Below are 20,485 nucleotides of genomic sequence, written 5' to 3' on the forward strand. Positions count from 1 at the left end.
AGGGAAGAGGTGAATTTTAACTATTATTAATCAAAGATGATACTACCTGCATAAAGTGGCAGTTGAATCGAAGTGGTATTTAGCCAGTGGTGCTAGAAGTAGAAGGAGAAGGTATGGTGGTTTTGCTAGGATGTATTCGTTTGTTTAGCATTGGACAAAATAATATGGGGCTTTTTTGGTGTTTATATTAGAGATTGGTATAATAGGTTTGGTTATACATTTTGGTGCGGTCTTTATTGACATTTCTGAGATGCATAAATGTATGAATTGTATTTTGTTCTACTTTATGCAAGCCTTTCCAGACTTTGTTTCTTTGAAAGATGAGTTTTTTAGTTTCTTTATTTATTTATGTGCATGGGTTTCATTAGACTCCTTTTATTTTTACAGGGCCTAGGCTGCTACAAATATTTGTAAAGGTTCCATTACAATGTGAGGTGTGACAACAAGTGGCATGGATTTTAATACATTTCAGTTATACAAGGTTATAGTATTTATAAAGGTGTCTGTTAAATTTTGTTGTATTATGTTTTTGATTATAAATTATGTTTATGATCCGACTACACATATGGGAAGGTGGTTGACTATTGTGTCTGGTAGATATTAAAATCTTTGAATTGTGTTTGTTTTATCGGTAAGGATCCAATCTAAATTTGAGACTCTGTCAGACGTTTTATTGATATTGATGGCAAATGTGATTAGCTGTGTAAAGCAGTATAAGTTAATCAGTTCTGAGGGAATGTCATTCTTGATCAACTGCTAGCCTATGTAGAGGTCACCTATTATAATAGTTTCTTCATGAGTACATATCTATCTATCTAGCTATCAATATATATATATATATATATATATATATATATATATATATATATATATATATATATATATACATATACAGAGAGAGAGAGAGAGTGTGTAGATGATATCTTTTGTTATGGAAATGCTGCTACCAGGTGGTGTATTCATGTGTGGAGTGATTTTATTGTTATACCCCCATGTATCACTTCAGTGTTGTAAGTTTCCAGTAATCAAATATCTACAAAAGCTGATTAGAATTACTCCCCCCACCCCACATGCACACACACATCTCAAATTTTCACAATGGAACTCTGTATTGTTAATTTTCAGAAGTGATATGAGGAGTTCCACATTGTTAACATTTGAGATCTGTGTGTGTGTGCGTGTGTGTGTGTGTGTGTGTGTGTGTGGAGTAATTCTAATCAGCTTTTGTAGATATTCAAAACATGAATACAGTTTGTACAGTGGGTCACTTTTCAGACTCTAAACCTACTACTTTCACTTAAGTCTGCCTAAAGAAGAATGAAAATGCCTTACTAAATGATGATGCCATTGTTAGGTACACAGATGCTGTTCTCACCAAGCTGGATAAGATTAGGATAACAGTCTCTTTCTGGTGCTAGGATCCATGACATTACAAGGGCTGCAATATCATTCAAACCAAAACAAAAACAACTACAAAGTGGTAATGACCATGTGGGTGTGAATAATTCAAGGCATTCATTCTAGAGGGGTATGCAAAGAAACATGATAATCTCACTTAGTACATATCCAGCACAGACAAGACTCTGACCCTGAGTGGAATTCTGCTATCTGCCAGAATGATGTCTAGATTCAAAGAAAAGATAATTGGCTTTAATAAATGGCTAAATATCTGGTGACATTTTAGGGGAGTTAATATTTGTCAGCTTGGAGTGAGATGACTGAAAGGCCTATGTGCATTTTAATGGAGGACCTACTCATGGTTTCCATATACTGTCCAAAGCTTTTGCTGCCCATATAGTGCCCATCCCTGCAAAAAAAAAAACAACTCATTACAGGAAGAGATGAACACATGAGCAATAATAGCCAACCAATCGCAGAGCCCATAAGATGCTTGTTTATATACACCTTTAAGTAGATAAACTGGAAAGTTCATGCCATCCTTTATGAGCACTAAGTAGTTCTCAAAACCCAGGTCAAGCAGCTAAACACATGACAACCCTGGTGAAAATTTGTATTTCTCCATTAAAAAAAACATAAGTAGTCTTAAAAGCAGACACATTAGTGCTTTGCTTTGCCTGTATTGGTAACATATTCCATCGATCTGAAATACATTGAGTTAGGCCTCCACTGAAAATTGTCTCATTCCAAGTCGGACTTTCCCAGTAAACAAATGTTAAATAAATAAATAAATAAAAATAAATAAATTTTTGGTGTAAAGTTGGGTCCTTAGTATGGGTATTTATAGAGCCAGCGGTTTTGTGAAGAAACATAAGTTCAGGTAGGACTGGGTTGTTCATAGATCAAAATGTGAAATGCAGTTCACCTCAAAGCAGCTGTAAAGTACAGAGTATAAGGACAGTTGTGCTAACTATGGGTTTATTTATTTTTATTAAAAATCATTGTGATCTTTCCATTTGAACAGTATACCTGGACTTGTATATACCAAGGGGGATATTGTATTTGATGATGTGTCTGATAAGGAAAGAGTACAGTGGCAAGATGACTTATCTGGATCTTGAAGATACTTCTTTAGGAATTAACTGAGCCACACAGAAGTTCCTAACTATGGTGGAAGCATGATGATCAAATGGGAGAAAGTTGTCCACAGAAGTACTCAAGTCTCTTATGATCATATCAGTGTGAAAAGCATACCGCTTACAACATATGAAACAGGAACATCTTTTTTGCTGAAAACTACCATGCTGCACTGTGCTTAGAGACCATTTTTCATGCATCAGTCCTTTGTATATTCTAGCCTTTATTGGAGCAGTTTAGTATCAGTGGATGTTTTGTAAACAATGCCCCACTTGCAGTCATCAACAAACTTAGTCAACCTACTTTAGGGATATCAACTTGGATGTTTGCAAAAGGAATGCCAAACAGCAGAGAGCCCAACACTGATCTTTGCAGTACTGCACTAGTTACAATTTTATTTTCAGAGGGGAGTGCAAACAACTTTCAATACTTGGAGCCTGTTGGTTAGCCAATTTGCGATCCAGTAAACATCTAATTTTTCAATAATAGCAGCATGAGTGATAGTGTAAAAAACTTTGACTAGGTCAAAAGAAGCAAGATACATAGAATTACCATTGTTCACAACCTCTGAAACCCTTTTGTAGAAGTGTAGTAGATTCAGGATGCAGGATCTGTCCTTCACTAAACCAAACTGAATGATGGTCTAGATCAGTTAAGTTACATATGTCATCATAAATGAGTTCTGCTATGATACTTTCCATGTCTTTGCATAAGGTGGCTGGTGAGGTTCATGGGCCTATAATTACCTGGATCTATAGATGGGCCACTCTTGTGTAGATGAGTCACAGTGGCTATTCTCCAGGCATCAGGCAGGAGCCCTGAGGATATGCTGAGGTTTATCTATTTCAGTAGAAGCTCAGATAGTGTATATTTGGCACTGATGAGGAAGCAGCCTGGTATTCTTCTGGTCCCATGTGAATATTATTTTTAGTATTTGACAGGTATTCTAAGACTTATTTCCAAGTTATTTCAGAGAATGTAAAGTTTCAAGGATAGTGGGTACAGCAACATGTGAAGATAAGGTAAAGTTGCACTAAATTACATCCCAGTCCTAACCATACCAAGGTTGATTTACTCAGTGCCAGAAGTTTAAATAATAAGCTGCGTCATCTCATGACTCTGCTGCAGATTAACACATCCATATTTGTGTAGTTACAGAAACATGGTTTTAGTTCCAAAATAACTCTCTCTTTCTCTCTCTCTCTCTCTCTCTCTATATATATATATATATATATATACATACCATGGTCCCTGCCTATGATATTTTAAGACCTATGGATACCTGCACTGGAATATCAATATTAGTCAAAGACCTGATTATCTCCAGAATCTCTGTGACCCTCATATATAACGTAATGAAGTCCAAATCTCTGTAAATAAGGTAAATTAATGTCATAGCCTGTTACAGATTACCTTCTGTATCTCCCGATGACCATGAAAAATTTCTAGATTTGCTTGAAGAATTGTCCATAAATCACAATACATTTATGATGAGGAATTTCAGTTATCCAACAATTAAGTAGATGACATACACCATTTTGTAAATATGCCTAATGCAAACTCCCAGGCGCAAAAACCTTCCTATTCTGGATCACGTCCTAACAAACATAGCCCCTTCTGCACCCTACCTGCTGCATCCTATTTGTCAAAAACACAAACTTTTCTGAGTTTAGAGATCATAGTAAAAGGAACCTCTTCATTTCTGTTGTGATTTGGGGTGTTTGCACTCAGTTTACCATAGCTGCTCAGAGCTTCGACTAATGCCCTGTGAGCAGCTCAGGTGTGCATTGTAAAATATTGACACATTTTTGTAACCCTAGCCCTCCACAGAATAGACACATTTTGTCAGTCTTATACCAAAACCTGGTCCATCTAGCCCACTCCCTACTAGTTACTACAGTATATATCTTCCATAGTGGACGTACACTTTCCCACCATATCTCCAGGCAGCGTGATGTACATGGGCATCCTGAGACAACAATTACCTCATGTATACTGTCAACCAGTTACTGCTAAAACAAGATAATGCAACATGTGAGAGCTGTATCTATACTATGCCTTTGGAAATCAGTTCTCTCACGTAACAACAAATCAGATATCAAACATTGTCAGCACACACAATTCACCTGTTGCATATAAGCTCACACCACATAAGCCCATATACACCAAGGTACTCACTAGAAACCTAACTAAAGATCAGAGACCTCCCAGGTGCAAACCTACTGCACATAGCGCAGACCCAACAGAATCCACTACAGATAATAATACATACACTAGTGTCTCAGCCAATAAGCACCTCAAATAAAACACCTCAAAACCAAATGTCTTGCTCATAAGTGACTCCATAGTGAGAGATGCAGATGTCCTTCTCACCAGTCAGGATATGGAGAATGTCACAGTCAGCTGCCTGACAGGTGTCAGGGTCCATCAGATCATGCACACACTCAAGTCTCTCAACAACAAGTACCGTTATGACTCTATCATAGTCTGTGTTGCAGTGAATGACCGGAGATATACGTGACTGGACTATATCAAGGTGCTTGCTTCCCCCATAGTGGCTTTTTAGGCAATGTCAGAAGTAATGTCCCAGTGTAAAAGAATCCAACATAGACAAACTGAAGGTTATTCTGCTTAATGCAAGAAGTGTAAATCAGAAACTGCACTGACTGGAAGAACGTCTTACTGGAAGATGCCCATATCTGTGCAGTCATACACACATGGTTCAAGGCCACAGGGAGCACCCTGGCCATGCAGAGGTACAATGCCTTCCACACATTCACACATCAAACTCAGCATGAAAGAACCAAAGGCAGAGGTATATACATCTTCATTAAAGTCAAATACACTACAAGACTGGTCAAAGAGTAGAACTCTGTAGCACTACTCCATGTCTAACTAACTGTATGTAAAACCCCCTTCCATATGATTGATCGCAACAGGTCCCTCACCCTGAAGCACAAAGACTAATCTGCCTACTTGGACCTAACTGAGTCACTCACTAGACAGCCAAACACCCTGGTCATGTATGATTTCAACTATTATTTCATCGATTTGGAGTCATATATGTGCACAAACACACTCACCCTAAAGTTTCTGGACTTTGTTAATACAAATGCAGTGTAACAGATAGTCTGCAGCCCGACAAGGGGCTTAAATGTCCTAGACTTAGTATGACCAATATAGTAGTTCTCTGCACTACCCCTGTGTGTTGGACCTCCTGGCCAGGTCAGATCACAATTCAGTGTTGTTCATATTCACAATCATACCCAACACCGGCTGAAGAGCAGAAAGCATGAAACATTTCTCCAAAGCAAACTATAGGTTACTAACAGATGCCATAAAGAGTTGCAACCCCCTGCTACCACTGTCAACAATGCTATATAGAGGTGTATACAAATGGCCTGTATAAACAGTTATACAAATATATAGAGTTGGCTGAACATGAACGGATCAAAAAAAGTTCCTCACAGAAAACAAGCCATCCTAGTGGGCATCAAGCATACATAGGTTATACAAGTCTAAGAAAGTAATCTTTCAGAAGAAGAGGGAACTGACTCAGCAGAGGAAAGACACCCTCCATAGCTTGAACAGGGAAATTAGCTATCATGAAAAGTCCTCTAAAGCCACATACCTACCTAAAGTAGCATCTCTGGCTAAAGATAATCAGGAGGCATTCTTTAGCTATGTCAGGCATCTAAAAGTGAAGGCCCAGCTTTGTGCCCAACTAGTAGTGGATGGTGCGATGTCCAGTTAATCTTCTTCTTCTTCTTTCAGCTGCTCCCATTAGAGGTCACCACAGCAGATCAGCTGTTTCCATTTCTTCCTGTCCTCTGCATCTTGCTCTGTCACACCAACCACCTGCATGTCCTCTCTCACCACATCCATAAACCTTATCTTAGACCTTCCTCTTTTCTTGTTACCTGGCAGCTTCATCCTTAGCATCTTTTTCCCAATATACTCTGCATCCCTCCTCAGCATATGTCCAAACCAATGTAATCTTGCCTCTCTGGCTTTGTCTCCAAACCTTCCAACCTGGGCTGAGCCTCTAATATACTTATTCCTAATTCTGTCCATCCTCGTCATACCCAGTGCAAATCTTAACATCTTCAACTCTGCCACGTCAAGGTCTGACTCCTGCCTTTTTGTCAATGCCACTGTCTCCAATCCATATAACATAGCTGGTCTCACTACCCTCTTTTAGACCTTCCCTTTCACTCTTACTGGTACTCGTCTGTCACAAATCACTCCTGACACTCTTCTCCACCCACTCCATCCTGCCTGTACTCTCTTCTTCAACTCTCTTCCACACTCACCATTACTCTGAACTGTTGATTCCAAGTACTTAAACTCATCCAGCTTCACCACCTCTACTCCCTGCATCCTCACCATTCCTCTATCCTCCCTCTCATTCACACACATATATTCTGTCTTAGTTCTGATGACCTTCATTCCTCTTCTCTCTGGAGCACATCTCCACCTCTCCAGGGTCTCCTCCACCTGTTCCCTACTCTCACTACAGATCACAATGTCATCTGCAAACATCATAGTCCATGGGGACTCCTGTCTGATCTTGTCGGTCAACCTGTCCATCACCATTGCAAATAAGAAAGGGCTCAGAGCTGATACTTGATGTAATCCTACCTCCACCTTAAACGCATCCGTCACTCCCACCGCAGACCTCACCGCTGTCACACTACCCTTGTACATATCGTGTACCACTCTTACATACTTCTTTGACACTCCCGACTTCCTCACATAATACCACAACTCCTCTCTAGGCACCCTGTCATATGCTTTCTCTAAATCCACAAAGACACAATGCAACTCCTTCTGACCTTCCCTGTACATCTCCATCAACACTCTCAGAGCAAACATCACATCTGTAGTGCTCTTTCCTGGCATGAAACAACATACTGCTGATCACTCATCACCTCCCTCCTTAACCTTGCTTCCACTACTCTTTCCCACAACTTCATGCTGTGACTGATCAGTTTAATCCCTCTGTAGTTACTACAGCTCTGCACATCACCCTTATTCTTAAAAATCGGTACCAAAACACTTTTTCTCCATTTCTCAGGCATTCTCTCACTTTCCAAGATTTCATTAAACAATCTAGTTAAAAACTCCACTGCCATTTCACCTAAACACCTCCATGCTTCCACAGATATATCATCTGGACCAACAGTCTTTCTGTTCTTCATCCTCTTCATAGCTATCCTTACTTCCTCCTTGCTAATCTACTGCACTTCATGATTCACTATCCACACATCATCCAACCTTCTCTCCCTCTCATTCTCTTCATTCATCAACCCCTCAAAGTACTCTTTCCATCTGCTCAACACACTCTCCCTGCTTGTGAGTAAGTTTCCCTCATTATCCTTTATCACCCTTACCTGCTGCACATCTTTACTAGCTCGGTCCCTCTGTCTAGCCAATTGGTACAGGTCCTTTTCTCCCTCCTTAGTGTCCAACCTTTTATACAACTCTTTATACGCCTTATCCTTAGCCTTTCCCACCTCTCTCTTTGCCATGCACCTCATCTCCTTATATTCTTGTCTACTTTCTTCATCTCTTTGACAATCCCACTTCTTCTTCGCCAACCTCTTTCTCTGTATACTCTCCTGTACTTCTTCATTCCACCACCAGGTCTCCTTGTCCTCCTTCCTCTTTCCAGATGTCACACCAAGTACCTTTCTAGCCATCTCTTTTACTAGCTCTGCTGTAGTTACCCAGCTATTCAGTAACTCTTCACTGCCACCCAGTGCCTGTCTTAACTCTTCCCTGAACATCACCTCACAACTACCCTTTTTTAATTTCCACCATTTGATCCTTGGTGCTGCCCTCACACTCATCCTCCTCTTCTTGATCAGCAATTCATCCTAGAAACCACCATCCTATGCTGCCTAACTACACTTTCCCCTGCCACCACTTTACAGTCTCCAATCTCCTTCAGACTGGCCATTCTACATAAGATATAATCCACCTGTGTGCATCTTTCTCCACTCTTGTATGTCACCCTATGCTCCTCCCTCTTGCTAAAATACGTATTCATCACAGCCATGTCCATCCTTTTCACAAAATCCACTACCATCTGACCTTCTGAATTCCTTTGCTTAACACCATACCTACCCATCACTTCCTCATCCCCTCTGTTCCCTTCACCAACATGCCAATTGAAATCTGCTCCAATCAACAGTATCTCACCCTTGGGTACAGTCATCACCACTTCATCCAACTCACTCCAAAATTTTTCTTTCTCATCCATCGCACACCCAACTTGTGGAGCATATGCACTAACAACATTCATCATTACACCATCAATTTCCAGCTTCATAAACATCACTCTATCCGACACTCTTTTCACCTCCAAAACACTCTTAGCATACTGTTCCTTCAGGATAATGCTAACGCCATTTCTCCTCCCATCCACACCATGATAAAACAATTTGAAACCACCTCCAATACACCTAGCCTTGCTCCCCTTCCATCTGGTCTCTTGCACACACAATATACCAACCTTCCTTTGGTCCATCATATCAGCTAGCTCTCTCCCTATACCAGTCATACTGCCAACATTCAAAGTTCTGACCCTCACTATCACAGTCCTAGCCTTTATCTACCTTTGGGCATGACTTCCCCCTCTTCTCCTCCTTCGGCCAACAGTAGCCCAATTTCCGCCAACACCCTGTTGGCCAACAGTACTGGTGGCGGTCGATGTTAACACAGGCCTCGACTGATCTGGTATGTATTTCTGTACTGTTGTCTGCATGTATGATTTGGCAAAATTTTATGCCGGATGCCCTTCCTGATGCAACCCTCCCCATTTATCCAGGCTTGGGACTGGCACAAAGAAATGCACTGGCTTGTGCATCCCCAGTGGCTGATGTCCAGTTAATATCCCACCAAACTGCCACCAATTAATGTGACATTCCTTACTATTTTGGGTCAGTAACTAAGGAGGTTCAATCCTCACTACTGACCCTAATGTGAGACTGTCACTTAAAGAGGAGTAATATTTCACAATTTTCCCCTACGAGCACAACAGGAACATGCTGTATAATCTGGGACTGGACTGTATACTTCTGTCCGCTCCTAATGTAACTCCTTATTACACACTTCAAAGCAATGAGTCTCAGTTTAAGACCTCTGATACACTCACACTTAAATAAATTAAATCTCACACATCCAAACACTTCTGGGAAAGCCTGACACAGATTTCCAGCTGTATCCCTTCCCCAAAATAATATGGTAATGCTGCCATCAATCAGAGTGACATCATGACCTTCTAAAGGGGTGTCCAATTATGAAATTAAATATTAAAACAAATAGTAGCAAATGATCTAAGCAGCCAGGCTTTCAGAGTGGCCCAGGAAGTTGTCAAGGCAAGTATAAGCACTCTCAAATCACTAAAGAAAAACACTGATTGTCCAGCCACAATGTAAGTTAATAAAAATATTTAATATTGAGCAAAATTATTAGAAATATAAAACAGTAATTCTCAATAAACAAACAGAACTCAATCACCAGGAAAATTAAATCCATACTGTAGGATAGAGATCCAACATGCAGAAAAACTCTAACTGATCTGTCTGATTAGTTATAATTTCCTAACTAACTAAAGAACACTATCCCTGATCTAAACTAAATCACTACAACAGAGCAAAGGCAGGCTTTCTTTTTTTTAGGTTCATAGGTGTGTACTAGGCTAATGGCCCTGGAGCCTTTGCATGCCTAACCCATAGAAGTGCCCTGGCATCGTGCCACTTACCGTTAGTTTCCAGTGCCTCTATCAAATAGAGCCACTGGAGTGATCCCCGGGGAGAACTTTCTATTTCCTGTCCACTCATCAAGATTTCTTTTGAAGAGGGCCAGTGAGATGCTCTGCTTGACATGTATGGGAAGTCTATTCCACAGCATAGGCAGTCTCTGGGTTATGAACCTGTCCCTCCAGCATGTTCTCTTGATTGTGGTAATGAGATTGAGGTCTCTGGAGCATGTAGTGTGGAAGGATTGGGATTTCATTAGCTGTAGCATTTCTAACAGAGCTGGGTCAGACTTGTCTTTGTAAGTCAAGCAGAGATTGCCTCTTAGTAGATGATATGAGACAGAGAATAGGTGGAGTTTTTTTAGTCTGTCCATGTAGGACGTGTTTAAGGCCTAGGATCCTCTTTGTGAGGTACGTTTTTGGTCTTTCCAGCTGTTGCATGTGTCTAGTGAGGTACATACCAAATAGGGCATTATATACAATAATTGGCCTAATGAGGGGAGAGTAGAGAGAGAGATGATGACCTCTTTCTTCCTGGATGCAAAACACTTGGTAATGAGATGTGCCACATAGAAGGACTTTCTGAACACAGTGGCAATGTGGTGGTCAAAGAAGAGTTTGCTGTCAACCTGTGTCCCCAGATTTCTTATAACGCCTTCAGTGTTCAGTGGGCTCCCATCTATGTGGTAATTAGTGGGAACTAAGTTTTTCACAAAGGGGATGACCACGCATTTTCTGGCATTAAGCTTAAGGCCATGGTTTCGACACCAGTCACTGGTCTCAGTGATGCCTTTCTGTACAATGTCTGCATCACTTGGGGAGTTAATAATGGCTCACAGCTTGCAGTCATCTGTGAATATGGTCAGCCAGAGTCCTTCTGTGTTGGCTTGGACTTCTGAGAAGTAGATGCCAAACAGGAGAGGACCTTGGAGTCTGCTAATTTCACACTGTGGGTTCTATCTGTGAGCCAGTTTGCAACCCACCTAGTAATACAGGGGTTGGTGCCTAGACTGGTGAGATTATCAATAATATCAAAGGCCTTGGACAGATTGAGGTAGGCTGTATGAACTGCCTTGCCCTCATCCACAGCTCTGGTGACTGACTCAAAGAAGTCAACCAGGTTGAGCAGGTATGATCTACCTTTCACAAAACCAAATTATGTGGGACCTAGAGTTTGGCCATTCTCTATATCCTTGTTAATTAGGTCCATGATGATGTGCTCCATAGCCTTACATATCAGACTTGTCAGGCTAATGGGGTAATAATTCCCAGGGTCTGTAGTTGATCCCCCTTTATGAAGAGGGATGACAGTAGCAGTGTGTCATTTGGTAGGGACAAAGCCTGAGGTAAGGCTGTGACTGAACAGGGCACACAGATATGGTGCCAGTTCACTTTGTAGTTCATGTAAAACACATCCAGGGATATTGTCGGGTCCCATGGAAGCTGTATTCTTGGCCGTTGACAATGCAGCTTTATTCTGTGCTGCACTAATGCTGGGTGCCTGGCATTCCTCTGGTATTGTGATTGGTCCTTTGGGGGGGAGAGGTAAAGTTGGTATTGAATCTGTCAGCCAGTATGTTGGCAATATCTGTTGGCTCAGTATAGGAGGTAGCATTGTGCAGTAACTCAGAGCAAACCTGGGTATTGCCGTGAAAATTATTGATATAACTATAGAAGGCTTTGTGGTTGTTTTTAGTGCCTGGGGAAATTGTGCCCTCATAGCTGGCTTTTGAGGTTTTGATGAGGGATCTCAACGTTTTGCTGAGGCTAATAAGGGAGTTTTTCCAGTCTTGGGACTTCACTTTTTTCTGCAACATGTTCTTCCTTCTGTTGTAGAGTTTATTAATGGCAGGGAGACCACCAGATTGGCTTCCTTTTTTTTAGAGGAGATCATCTTGGTTCTGTAGGGTATGGCTTGTTCCATGCATTTATGTACATGTTTGTACAGTGCATTGGTGAATGACTCAGCAGTCATGCATCTATTTTCCATTGACATGGTGCCGTGAAGTTAGCCACCTCTGTTTTTAGGAGCCCAAAGTCAGCTTTGGAGAAGTTTTTCAGTGGTTGCCTTTGAGGGGGTGTGGGTGAGATGTGGATTTCCATGGTGATTAGTTTGTTGTCGGATCTATCTAAGGAGGAATTGACTATTGGTGTAGAGCAATGGTTGCTCATGTTTTAATAACCAGGTCAAGGATGTTGCTTCTTCTAGTGGGGATAAGAATGAGCTGGTCCAGGGCATTGGAATTGATGAATTCCAGGACGCGTTAGGCCAGTGTATTGGTTCATGAGTAGTTTTCTCAGTTTGTGGAGGGGTAGGTGAAGTCACCTATTATGACAGTGTTGGGTTGGACCCTAATAGCTTCCAGGGTGCTTAGGAACATGGAATAAGATTCTTGGAACATGGTTGGAGACCTATAGCAGGCTATGACCTGAATCGTCATCTTACCCAATGTTAGTTGTACCTAAAGTATTGCAGATGTGTTATGCTGGGCTACGAGTCTGGAGTTGTGCATATCCTTTATGAATATGGAGACACCACTGGTTTTGGAGCTTTGGTCCATGTTCTGGGGCCAGATTTTGGGTATCCACTGCACAGTACATCTGTGATCAACTGACAACTGTCAACTGACTACTGACAACAGCAGGCTCTTTTATAGACTAGCTTAACAGTCAAATGTTCCAGTTCTAATGTTCATTTCATAATTTTAAATTCAACCAACAGCTGTTTTCTAAAAGTTCCTTCCTGTCTTTCAGCTTCTGACAGTAACACATAGCAACTTCCAACATTCTGATGACATCATCTGCTGATCAGCTGAATCTGAAACAGTTTCTTTAGAATGTCTCTTCACAAACGTGTAGTTAGAAATGGAAAAGGACACTGTTTATATTTTTAAAACATTCTGCACAAACAGATTATAAATCAATATGTAAAAACATTTACAAATATCATAGCTAGTCATACTAGTATATAATACACAGGTTAAACTGAAATTATGTACAAAAACTCAGCCAACCATGCTAGCACAAATAACAGTGTCTAATTTCTAAACATTTCTCCCCCTCATGACTCAAGCATGATTTTCAAGTGACCCTTCAAAAATGACACTTGAGAAATATGGGTCTGTCTGGGATCAAGCCATTCCTCTCCTGGACAATTCATCTGCATTGGCATTATTAACCCTACTGTGGTGCTGTATTGTCATGTCATATGCTTGCAACTTTAGATTCCACCTTAGTTACTTGGCATTTCGCTTGCTAACTCTATTTAGCCATGTTAAAAGGTTATGATCTGTGAGTACAGTGAGTTTTCTTCCATAAAGGTAGGCCTGCAGCTTCTGCAATGCCCATACTATGGCTAGACACTCTTTCTCCACAGCTGCATAACATTCTTCTTGAGGTTGAAGTCAAGGCTAAGATATACCACTGGGTGCTTTTCTCCTTTTGAGGAAACTTGGCTGAGTACAGCCCCCACCCTATAATTTTATACATCCAGTTGCACAACATATTCTTTACTATAGCCTGGGCTGGCTAACACATGGGGGGGGGGGTCCTCCCAATATTTCCTTGTTCGCAATCTGTGGTCCAAACTACCTTATCCGGTTTATTTTTCCTAGTTAGATCAGTAAGGGGTGCAGCTATTGCACTATAATTGGGCACACATTTTTTATAGTACCTCACTGTCCATAGAAACACCCTCACTTGCTTTTTAGTAACAGGAACTGGCTGCACTTGAATAGTTTCCACTTTGACAGGTTCTGGTCTAATCTTCCCACTTCCCACTTTGTGTCCTAATTAAGCAACGTCTGCCATACCCATCTGACACTTACTGGGTTTAATGGTTAGTCCTGCCATTTTTAATCTACCCAAGACCTCCCTAACATGCTGAAGATTCTCTTGCCAGGAATGGCTATAAATAACAATGTCATCCAAGTATGATAGAGCATAATCTCCTGCTCTTACTAAGACATGATCTACCAGTCTCTGGAAAGCTGCTAGGACATTTTTCATGCCAAAGGACATCCTTGTAAAGTCATATAACCCAAAAGGAGTTACAAAAGCTGACCTCCCTCTAGCCACAGGAGTCAAGGATACCTGCCAGTATCCCTTGATCATATCAATAGTAGTCAGATGCGTAGCCCCACCCAGCTGTTCTAAGGGTTTGTCTGTTCTTGGCATGGGCTATGCATCTGACTCTGTATAGTGGTTTAATTTCCTGTAGTCCACACAGAACCTAACATCACCATCCCTCTTTGGTACCAGCACTACTGGGGAAACCCAGGGGCTATTGGATTCCTGAATAACCCCAATTTCTAGCATTTCCTTTATTTCCTCCTTCAGGATCTGTTTAACTCTTTCAGGCACTCTATAAGGAACCTGCTTGATAGGTTTTTGGGGTCCTGTGTCCATATGGTGCTACACCAAGTCAGTACACTCCAGTTTTCCTGTGAACTTGTCCCAAAATTCCATTAATACTGCTCTTATCTCTCGGACTTGATTAGGAGTTAACTTCTGTAATATGGCTATCTCTTCCACAGAGGTGTCAGTCCTAGCCTCACCAAGAAGATCTCCTTCAGACTCCTCCTGCCATCCATTCTGAATACTTAATACTAGGGCCTTCCTATCATGATAAGTTTCAGCATAATGACATGGTACAGTTTGTGGCCCTGTCTCCTACCTATCAGATTTACCATGTAGTTAACATCATTGACTTTCCTTATCACTTCAAAGAGTCCCTCTAAAGCTGCTTGTAATTTTGTATGTCTGACAGGAACAAGTACCATAACCTTCTGTCCCTCAGCATACTCTTGGGCACGAGCATTCTTATCGTACCAAACCTTTTTCTGCTGTTGGGCTAATGTTAAGTTATTTTGAGCCAAACCCATGAGTTCTTTAAGTCTTGTCCTGAAGTTAAGAACATATGTCACAACAGACTCCTTCTGAGATTCACTTTCACCTTCTCACTCATCTTGGATCAAATCTAAAGCCCCCCCTCACCCTATGCCCATAAAACAACTCAAAGGGTGAGAAACCTATAGATTCCTGTGGTACTTCCCTGTACACAAATAATAGATGGGGCAAGTACTTGTCCACTCCTTTTTAAACTGGTCCAGAAATGTCTGTACCATAGTCTTTAATGTAGAGTTTAACCTCTCCACTAGACAATTAGTCTAGGCATGGTAGGGGGTGGTTTTGAGATGTTTCACCCCACAATGCTTCCACAAACAAGTCAGCAGGTCTGACATGAAGTTGGCATCTTGTACAGTCAGGATCTGTTGAAAATTTCTAGCAAAGCATTTGCTACCTTCTCTGCCTCAACAGATGACAGGGCTGCTGCCTCTGGGTATCTGGTAGCATAATCCACTACTAACAGGATCATTTTCTTCCCTGTAGAACTTGGAGTACTCAAGAGTCCCACAATATCCATGGCCACTCTCTGAAATGTCTCTTTGATAACAGGCAAAGGCATTAATGGAGCCTTAACCTTGTCCTCTGCCTTGTCAGCTTTTTGGCAGTGTTCACATGTCCTACAATATCCTACTTCATCCTTTGAAATTTCAGGCCAATAAAAATTCTGCATAATATGTCTCCTAGTATGTTTCATATCCATATCACCTGAAAATTGGATGTCATGTGCTATGGCTAAATGTGGCAGACGGTTAGCTCTAGACACTACCAACTGCTGTATTGCCTCACCTTCTAGCCCACCTTCAGGAATTCACTCTCTACACAGCAAACCTTTGTTCCAGTATGCAGACTCCCATCTTCTTTAAGCCTCAGATGCTTTCTTAGCTATCTCCCTCAAGCTTTGTAATGAAGGATCTGTAAGTTGAGCTTGTCTCAACCCAACCTTTGTGACTCACCCAAGCTCCCCTTCCACAGGAAGCCTAGTAATGTCAGACAGCTGTGCCTCACTGTCAGTCTGGGTACTATCACTCACCTCCGTCCTTGCAGTCACAGTGTCCAAGTGAACTTTAGTACCTACCAGCAGCCGTGGCTTACTTTCAGACATACTTCTACAGGATAGCTCCTTCTCTGAAACTGCCACCACACCAGCCCAGCTTCAGGTATGAGATCTGTCTGGGTCTCCCCAGGCTACTGGACCTACATGTCTGTCTCCAAGCTTGACTATGTGCCACTGCATGTACACAAGATACTGCATCATGAAAGTCTTTCTCTATCAAGACATCTGCAGGAATATCCTCAAACACAACTACCCATTTGCTTCCTCTTCCACCCTCCCAGTCAAGATGAACCCTAGCCAAAGGTATTTGGAATGGGGTCCCTCCCAAAGTTCTGCCTGGAGAGGACTGTCCAAAATAGTATTGCTCTTCTCTAACCATTGCAGGCCTCACGATTGTTATATCAGAAGCTGTGTCTCTCTTAGCAGAAATCTGTTTACCATCTACTAAGATAGGATATAAATTTTGGTGATAGATTGGCACCCCTATTGTTTCCAAACAACTTACCACTGGCAGATTATCATCTCCACTTGCTGGCTCCCTCACCTTCTGTTTCTCACTTTGCCTCGATGGATATTTGGCTGCTATGTGGCCCCTCTTGTTACACTTGAAGCATCTAATCCCTAACCATGTACTTGGACTAGTAGTTTCCTCTGTTACTATTGTACTCTGTTGCAGTGGTTTAGGCTGCCTCCCATGGGATCCTTTATTTCCATGAGCAGCACTGGATATCCATTTCTTATGCATTAGTGCTCTGCTTGCTAAGTAGAGATCCCCTTTTCTCCCCAGCTCCTCAACAGAGTTACACTCTCTGTCTGCTAACTAGATTCTCACGTTATCAGGTAAAGTATTGAGGGCTTGTTCCCTCACCAAAAGGTCTGCCAATCCCTAAAAAATGGTGACCTGACACCCACTCACCCATCTATTAAAGTAAGTACTTAAGTTAGTAATATAATTATGTACACTTTCATCTGCCTTGTGTCTGTGTTCACAAAACTTTTTATCTCTAAGATTCAGGTGTTACGTTTAAAACAATCTAAAAGACAGTTATTAACTTTCACACATGGCCACTCTCTGAAATGTCTCTTTGATGACAGGCAAAGGCATTAATGGAGCCTTAACCTTGTCAAGCAATCTACATCAGACAATTTTGACATGACCTGAACAGCTTTACCATGGAGTAAGGGAGTCAGGAGATGAACCCATAGCTCATGGTCAATATGATACTGTCTACATACCCTCTCAAAAAAGTTAATAAAACTATCAAATTCATCCCCATCCCTGTATTGAAGAAAAAGCTTACTAACCTTTATAGCTTCTGGGGTCCAGTTATTCCCTTCTCCTTTACCTCCATGACCCTCTCAAAGGGTAAGAAGCTCCACTTCATGACAGCGCTGTCTGTTATTTTCCTCAACTTCTGAACATTTGGCCTCTAGTTCATATTGGTGCTGTTTTTCCTCAGCCTCCAGTTCATATCGTCATTGCTTCTCCTCAGCCTCCAATCATTTAGCCTCCAGGCACAGTCTCCATGCTGATTCAGTTTGAGATGTTTAGCCTCCAGTTCATACTGACACTGTTTCTCCTCAGCCTCCAGTCATTTAGCCTCCAGTTCATATTGATGCTGCTTTTCTCAGCCTCCAGCAAGTGTGAACATTCGAATGACATCATATTATTTCCTTGGCCTCCAGTTCCAGTCTACTTACCTTTAGATGGAGTCACAGGTCCTTTGAAGAAAATGTGGACTGTCCTGTCTCAGCAGACTGCATTTCCCCAATATCAAAGTGGATATCCTCTGAATGGCTGGCCTGAGTTGAAGCTGAAACTAAGGCTGAAATCATTGCTTTAGTCAGGTTAGCATGCACCAGTACTTTGGCTTCACACTTCTTGCCAACTGGTTCTTTGTCAACTTACTATAGTCTTCTGCTGACATATTTGCCTGCTGTCCCCGACTAACTAAAAATAAATAAAACTGTGGTGAACTGAGATTCTGTATGTTTACTTTGTGGCTGATGAGAGTACACACCTTAATGACAACTATACACAGGCTACTGAAGTCCAATTAAAAATCCCACACCACTGCCAGCAATGAATGTGACATCCAGTTAATATCCCACCGAACTGCCACCAATTAATGTGATGCTCCTTACTATCCTGGGTCAGTAACTAAGGAGCTTCAGTCCTCACTACTGACTCCAATGTGAGACTGTCACTTAAACAGGAGTAATATTTCACAATTTCCCCTTAAGAGCACAACAGGAACATGCTTTATAGTATGGGACTGGACTGTATACTTCTGTTCACCCTTAATGTAACTCCTTATTACACACTTCGGAGCAACGTGTCTCAGTTTAAGACTTCTGATACGGTCACACTGAAATAAATTAAATCTCACACATCCAAACACTTCTGGGAAAGCCTGACACAAATTTTCAGCTATATTCCTTTCTGGTTATCTACTACTTCGTGGTGGTTATCTACATTTTTGCAGCAACATATCTTAGTTAATTGGACAGCCTTCATTGTACCGGAGCAGCGTTGAACTTTTTTCTTGTGTTTTGGTGTGCTTTTGTGCTTTTGGTTACAAGTTGTCAGCTATTGCCGTTCTGGTCACGAGGAGTCCTACAGATAAGATGGATAGTAGCGGGATGCTAAATGAGTTGCTGAGGGTGATTCAAACCCATTCACAGAGTGGGGACATACCAGGGGGCACTGGGCAAGATATTCCCTGTGCGCAGAGTAGCCCAAGGGTAAACGCCGTCGCAGGAGTGACATCAGAAGGGCGCGACGCAACTACACGAGGGAGGCGACCTGGTACTGAGCGTACTAACCGGAGAATAGATGAAACAAACCAACAGAATGTTTTTTTCGAGGAAGGGCTTAACAAAAAACAATACATAGAGTCATACAAAGACGTGGATTTTAATACCTGGTTAAATAAGTCTTTCCAAACTAACGGAACTGATAGAAGCAACAGTAATCGTAGTGGAATGACTTTTAAGGACAAATGTAAGAACTTTAAAGCTCTTTTAACTAAATACAAATCTCTAGCCATAGAGAATTGGTATTTTGATATGTGTATAAAACAAAAGATTGTTCCAAAGGGTTTGAGACTAAATAAGTTCCCAAACAATGCTTTTGAAGACAATAATTTTTTAAAACGTATATGTGATATTTTTAATGACTGTGGGCTGGCTATATTGAAATTAATGATTAACCGGAATTTGGAAATAATGGATTTAAAGAAAAAAGAGATAGATAATTTGCAGAAGGAAATTAGTACAGATTTGTTATTCCCAGTCGAGGAGTACAAATATGTTTATGTGAAAGTTTTGCATGATATTGATTATGTGGCTGACACTAATATTAAAAGAAAATTAAAGAAATTGGAAAGGGATATACATGAGTATGAAAACGGTTTTGCTTATACTAATGTGATTAAAAAACAAGGTTATGGGCAGGAGAGGTTGTCGTATAAATACAAACAAAATGACAATAGGAACTATAGACAAGGGGGAATAGGATGGAATAAATATAAGAATCAGGATGAGCATGAATATAGCTCGTATAGAAATGATGAACTTTATTCAGGTGGTAATGACAAAAATTTTGGAAGATCGGAATTCCCTTTAGGGATGGAGGAACCAAGGAGGTCAGAGAGATTGAGGAACCGAAACCAACAACCTTCTTACGCACAAGCAACAATGACCAGCAATGTGCGGCAGGTAGAGAGAGAGTATAGATAGGGGGACCTCCCATAATTATAGAAGGGTCAACACTAGATGGATTTAATGAAGAACACACGTCTGTGGAACAGGTACATGGACAAGAAGTTAATATTATCAACATTTTTAACAATTTTTTTATTTTTAACTATACTGATATTATTATTACTGAGGAATTTTTCAATTTATTTATAAAGGGTTTTACTTTTGTTCCAGTAAAAAAACCCAGGGTAGAAAACATTATATTGGATATTAGAATGTTCACACGGAAATTGAACTTTCAGCATTTATTTAAGAACAAAATAGTAAAAGACAAATGGGATGGTTTAACTAGATCTAGTACATACAATCCACCGTTGCACTATGAAATTTTAAACTTTGAAAAATGTGTTACTAACAGGGTTCGTAGTGAGTATAGGAAAGGAAGGAAAGTGAACAATAACCTGACTAAGGCTGAAGTGGATTTACTGGATAATTTAAGTAAAAATGATAGAATACGTATA

Source organism: Protopterus annectens, chromosome 1.part2, assembly GCF_019279795.1.
Source record: "Protopterus annectens isolate FY-2018-M chromosome 1.part2, PAN1.0, whole genome shotgun sequence".
Classification (NCBI taxonomy): Eukaryota; Metazoa; Chordata; order Ceratodontiformes; family Protopteridae; genus Protopterus; species Protopterus annectens.